The following is a 6317-nucleotide window of genomic DNA, read 5'->3' on the forward strand; positions in this document are numbered from 1 at the left end:
AAACCAAGCTTTACAAATTTCATTAGTTTTTGCCCTGAAGGTCCGGTTTTATCGACTTAAGCAGGCACCATTTAATTTTACTATTTTTCCTAATGGCTGCGTACCCTCACTCTGTGAGTACTAGCCTCCAACCCGTTTCCCATTTCCCTAACTCATTTTTGATCATGACTTGTGGGCCTTCCTCTAGTGCCTGGGTGGCCCAGTGCCTCTGGGCAGGACTTTTTGTTTCGTCTCCCCTGGGGAACTGATTTAAAGCCAGCAGGGCGGTTGCCAGGATGCGCGCTTCGTCTTTTGGTGGGATGGAATTGGTAAAACCTTCTGTTTTCGCCAGCACCTCCAGTTTAGTTTTTAGGGTTTGGTTAGCCCGTTCCACAATAGCCTGTCCGGTGCTATTATATGGGATGCCGTGGACTAAAGTTATACCCCATCTTGATGCGAACATTTGGACTGATTTTGAAGTGAAACTCGGACCATTATCTGTCTTCATTTGCCTCGGGATACCAAGCCATGCCATGGCCATTAACCAATGCTGGATAGTTGCTTTGGAGTCGGTCCTTCGGTGTTGCGTGGCCACGATTACTCCACTGTAGGTGTCCACTGTTACTACAAGCCATGTTCGGGGTTTCAGCAGCTGGCATAATGTAAAATCTGTTTGCCATATTTTGGCTGCCTTGAGGCCCCTGGGACTGATGCCGCTGGACCACAGTGGTGGTTTTTGGCAGTAGGGGCATGAGGTGATGACGTGCTTTGCATCAGCGGCTGAGACTCTGCATTTCTTTGTGAGCGCTTTGGCCCCGATATGTAGGGATTCGTGTAGTTGACGGGTTTCTCTTAGGGTCCACAGCCCTTTTGCAGCGACATCTGCCTTGTTGTTGCTGATCTGAAAGAACCCCTTAACTGGACTGTGGCTGTTGATATGGATGATAGACACGGTGCACTTTTGCGAACAGAGTGCTTCTTTCAGCATCGTCGCCACTGTGGACACTGCCACGCCGGGTCCAGCCATGGCTAGACAGAGCTTGGCCACGAATATAGAGTCTGTCACGATGTTAAGGTGTTCCTCCGGGAACAGTCCACATGCTAGTGCCACGGCGGCTGCTTCGAGTTGCTGGACCGGAAGCGCAGGATCTGTTGTTTTAATACAACGCCGCCGCTCTCCTGACTGCCATACTACCGCTGCAGTGGAGGTTAACGAAGACGCGTCGGTGAAGACTGTGGGTTCTTCTCATGGCTGGTCAATCATCTTAGATGGTAGGTCGATGTCAACAACCGCAAGCAACTGAGTCCAAGGGGGTTTCGCTGCGTAACAAATTTCTCCCCCAAATCCAGTGAAGGCTATGGCCAGGTACTCTGACGTTATTGATGACTGTGCGGAAAGCTGTGTGCGGAAGGGCAGACATATTCTGGTGGGTTCAGTGCCCAGATGTCTCAGGGCGAGTTTTCTGCCTTTCATAATGAGGCTACCAAGGCACTCAAATCCTGGGGAAAAGCCGCACGATGGTTTTCCCAAGACCACCCATTGTATTGGTTGGGCTTTATCAGGGGGTCCTTGGGCTAGCGCTCCTACTCCCCCTTTCTTCGTAAGGTGGACATACAAATCGACCGGTGCGTTCGAGTCCCATCTGGTGAACGTGCTCATTGACATCTGATGTTTGATAAAGTCAAGCGAGCTCACTGCCTCTGGTGTCAGCACCTTTTGCTGCCATGGGTTCTTCCCTTTTAGGAGGTCGCTTAGGGGATCCATGACCTCGGGAGGGATCAGGAAGATGTTACGGAGCCATTGTAGGGATCCCACCAGCTGCTGCATGTTGTGGAGCGTCCTGATGTTTCGGCGGATTTTTATTTGGGGAGGGGTTATATAGGAGTCCCACCCCTAAAAAGGTCACGCATGGTCCCCTTTTTATCTTTGCACGGGCAATTTTAAACCCATTTGCTTTTAAGGTCTCTGAGATTGCAGACACTAGCCTGTCTACCTGGCTCGTCGATGGTGCGGCGATCAGGATGTCATCCATGTATTGGATAATGGTCGCGGTGGGATCATTCTGTCAGACTGGCGCTAGTGCTCGGTCCACTGTGATTTGGCAAATGGCGGGGGAGTTGACCATTCCCTGAGGCAATACCTGCCACTGGAAGCGCAGGTTGGGCCGCTGGCTGTTCGGGAAGGTGACTGAAAAGGCAAACCACTCTTTGTCCTCGTCATGCAGGGGGATGGAAAGGAAGCAGTCTTTGATGTCGAGCACTGCACAGGGTTGTCCTCTTGGCACCATGGAATTTATTGGCAACAAAGTTTGCACAGGGCCAATTGGCTGGATTTTTTTGTTCACCTCCCGTAGGTCGTGTAGGAGATGGAAGCCTTCACCAGATCGTTTGGGTATGACGAAGATCGGAGTGTTCCATGGGCTTGTGGAGGGTTCAATGTGGTTTTGCTGTAGCTCCTGGGTAATTAATTTGAGAAGGGCAGTCATTCGAGGCTTGGACAAGGGCCACTGCTTGACCCACACTGGGTCTAGTGATTTCCATCTCAATTTGATGGGCAGTTGTGGGTGTGTAGCAGTGGCCCTTAGAATAAATTTGTCATTCTAACATCCAACAAGGTCAGGGCATCCCTCCCTAACAAGGGTGGACATTCGGACATCACATACGGGGAGAAGGTGATGGTTCTCCCTGGTCCCCTCTCCATGCAAAGCGTTAGCGCAATAAGCTGGGTGCTTTTTCAGGTGTGAGACAGTCCTCCAACCCCGCCTACCATGGGGGCTTCCAACTTCCACTGTGAAGGCCAGTGACGGTGACATCCGATCCTGTACCAACCCAAAAAGGGATACAGATAGCAGGGCCATCAGAGTTGTTATAGAGGCGGCAGACAGCCCACACTATTAGTGGGTGTCTGCCCACCTTCACAGCGAAGGCCACCCATGGGTCTCGCTCCCATGCCTTCATGGCCAGGGCCACCCAGGGGCCTTGTCCCCAGGGAGCCATTCTTGGTATTCCTGGGGTGTGGATGGACTGGTCTGGGCCGTTGGCTGGGCTGTGAAGTTGACAGTGGAAGGGGGCAGTGGGTGCGGGAGTTCCGTGACCCACTGACAATTGGCACAACCGGGCCACTTCATGTTCCGGGTGGGAGGGGGCTGAGTGTGGCCCGGGTGCCCCCTCCCCATCCCGTTTCCCTGATCCTTGGGTTTGCACTCCCTAGCGAAATGCCCCCTCCTTCCACATGTCCAGCATGGCCCCCTAAGCCCCATCTGGCGTGGGGGAATGGCTGTCGGTGGGTATCCTGACTGAGGGCAGTTTACTGCGATATGCCCTGCCTGGCCACACTTAAAGCATGCCATTACGTTAGTTATAGCAGTGTGGATAGCTGCCTGAATTGGGGCCAGATGCTCCTCTTTAACGACATGCCTAATCACGTCTGCTATGGTAGCCCCGGGTGGTAGCGACCGCAAGATGTCCTTTGTAGCAGTATTACACTGCTGGCGCAAGCACTCCGCTAGCACAGGGCCCTTTGCTTCTGATGGTAGAGCGGAGGAATCAATTGCTGCCTGGAGGCGGTCCACAAACTGCGTGAAACCTTCGCTCTGGCTCTGCTTTATGGTAGACCATGGCGATGGGCGATGGTCTGGTGATCACCTTAGATGCAGAGCGAATCGCCTCTCTGGCAGCACAGGTTGTTGTCACTACCTTGTGGGCTCGAAGGCCCTCAGCCTGCGCCTAGGGAGTGATCATAATTGGGTCTGTGCCCATTAAGCGTTGCAAGCTGGAACCATATAGTGGGTGGTGTGTCCTGGTCACCAAGGCCAGCTGCCTTGCACTGTTGTCCTCCCACTCTTGTTTGAATACAATAATTCCTGCCCCATCAAAAATTAATCTGCACGTCTGCTTGATATCAAATGGGAGCATGTCATCCCCTCCAAAAACACTGTCGATGAGAGTAGAGACCATCGCTGAATTAATCCCCCTGTCTGCAATCGCTTTGACAATTGCCTGTACATCCTTGGGGTTCACAGGTGTATAGGTTCTTTGATTTCCGCCTGGCCCCCTCACCTGGACAGGAAACGCTAGCTTGGCTGAACGGGCCCACTCGGCACACGCTATTTTTATTCTCCTCCAGTCCATAAGAGGAGCTTGTTCTTTTCCTAGTTTCCCCTTGGCCCAAGCAGGAGGATTGTGATGGCTACCCTTGCGTGCTCCCACTCCCTCTTCGCCCAAATCAGAATCATCAGAATAAGAGTCGGGATCAGGAATGGACCACTTGTGGAACTACTCGTCCCAGCTCGAGTCTGACTTGGTCCCGGAACTCGACTGGCTGGGGACTTCTGGGCTCCAAGACCTTTTTGTCAGGCTCCGACCCTGCCCCTTTGTCTTAGCCCTGTGCCCTCCCTCCCTCTAGGCTCGCCCTGCCTCCTGCTGGGGGAGGCCAGTGCCCTGTGATGAGATTTCCAACGCGTATTCCGAGCAGCGTCAGCTCGCCCTCCGTGTCCTTTCCTTCCTTTTTGCCCACGTGTGTCTGCGCTGTCCTGGAGACCTTCTCCATCTCTGCCGATCGTGCTTGCATCCGCAACCACCCCCCTTCGGGGGCGTGCCACCCCGTGGCGCATAAGGCGGAGGCCCTGCCCAAACTGCCTCGGAGTCCAAATCAATGGCGGGGCTCCGCGCCTCTGAGCTAACGACCGCACCCCGCGCCTCTTGACTAACGGCCGCGCTCTGCGCCTCTGAATTAACGGACGCGTTCTGCGCCTCCTCTAGCAGTCCATCCCAAAATGGCCGCTTTTTCCCCATAGTCAGGGTGCCTGGGCTCGGGAGGCGCAAAGAGCGCTCCTGCAGCTGCAAATCCCCACACTCAGCAGACCCACGATTGTCCGCACCCTGCTGGGGCCCCTCCTGCAAGCAGTCCTGGGTGGCCACTTTCCCCGCTCCTGCTGAACTTGCTAAATCTTTTTCAGAGCCTGCATGACCCTGCCCCATAATTTTAGATTTTGCCCCAAGCCTGAGGACATAGCCTCCTCTGCTAGGGCCCCAGTACAATCATCCCACACTTCCGGGTGAAGAATACCCTCCAGCTGCCCGATTACCCCAACGCGCAGGAGCCTTGACACCGCGAGGATGAAGTCTCCCGGCTCGCAAGCTATGCCCCACTGTCCGTGAATTTTAAAAATGACCTTGGCAAGGGGCTCCATCCTCTCCTTCACTGGTTTTCAACACGAGACCTCCTCTTTTGCTGGCTGCAGTGTGAGAATTCCTCCTTCGCCGATTCCCAGCGCGAGACTTCCTCTTTCACCACCCCTGGCATGAGCCTTCCTCTTTCATCGGTCCTAGGCACGAGCCTTCATCTTTCACCCGCTCCTGGTGCGAGCCTTCCTACTTCACCAATTCTCAGCGCAAGACTTTCCCCTCTCACCGGTCCTCTGGGAGCATCCTCCCCGCCGGAGACAGTCCCGCTGCTCCAGCTGCCATTCACTCGCCCAGGAGATTCCCACTTCCCGGATCGTTCCTGGGTTTTCAGCACCACTTGTTGCCGCCGCTTGGGGCGTGGCGTCCTGGGTCGAGGACGAGTCGGTGGCAGCACCTTTGCCACACGGACCAAGCACACGCACTCACCAATGTGGTGGATGGTGAAATGGCCTTTATTAACGGTTTCACGGGGTCATTTATAACAGGGGTTAACGGTCAGGTAACGGTAAAAGGGGAGGGGTTCCGCCTGAGTGTAACATCGCGATATCTTCCCACATTAGCCTTCTGTAAATATCCTTTCTCTATTCTTTAGTATAGTTTTAGTATAGTATTCTTTAATATAAGTACCTAAAATAATAATTTAGCCTTCTAAGAACATGGAGTCAGAGTCTCAATTCCTCCTTCGTCCTGGCGACCCAGCAAATACCACACCTGTGCCTTAAGTCCCTGGGTTCAGGTGGGCACAGAGAGGATGGGGACTCGTGCCTGCCCCCCATCCTGTCTGTCTGTCTGTCAGGCCTGTCCCAGGGCAGCTGGGCTGTGATTCCAGTCCCCTGTCCCCTCAGCCCTGCTAGCCCACAGCCCTGCTCCCTGGGCAGAGCCTCTATGCCTCTGGAGGAAATTGGCCCTTGTCACTCCTGGGCTCTTGGCAGAGGTGCTGGCTCCTGGCAGTACACTCAGGCTCCAGGTGCCCTTTCAGGTCTGTAGAGCACCAGGAGGGCTGATGCTGTTGTGTGCTTGCACAGAGAGCTCTTGGAGCCACAGTGGTGGCACTTGGGGCAGGATTCAGCTTTGCCACCCTGCCGGAGGCTGGAGAGCTCAGTGTGTCTCAGCGTTGTCCCCGGCAGCTGCCAGTCATAGCTGCAGTGGCA

Source organism: Molothrus aeneus, chromosome 6 (genome assembly GCF_037042795.1).
Source record: "Molothrus aeneus isolate 106 chromosome 6, BPBGC_Maene_1.0, whole genome shotgun sequence".
Classification (NCBI taxonomy): domain Eukaryota; kingdom Metazoa; phylum Chordata; class Aves; order Passeriformes; family Icteridae; genus Molothrus; species Molothrus aeneus.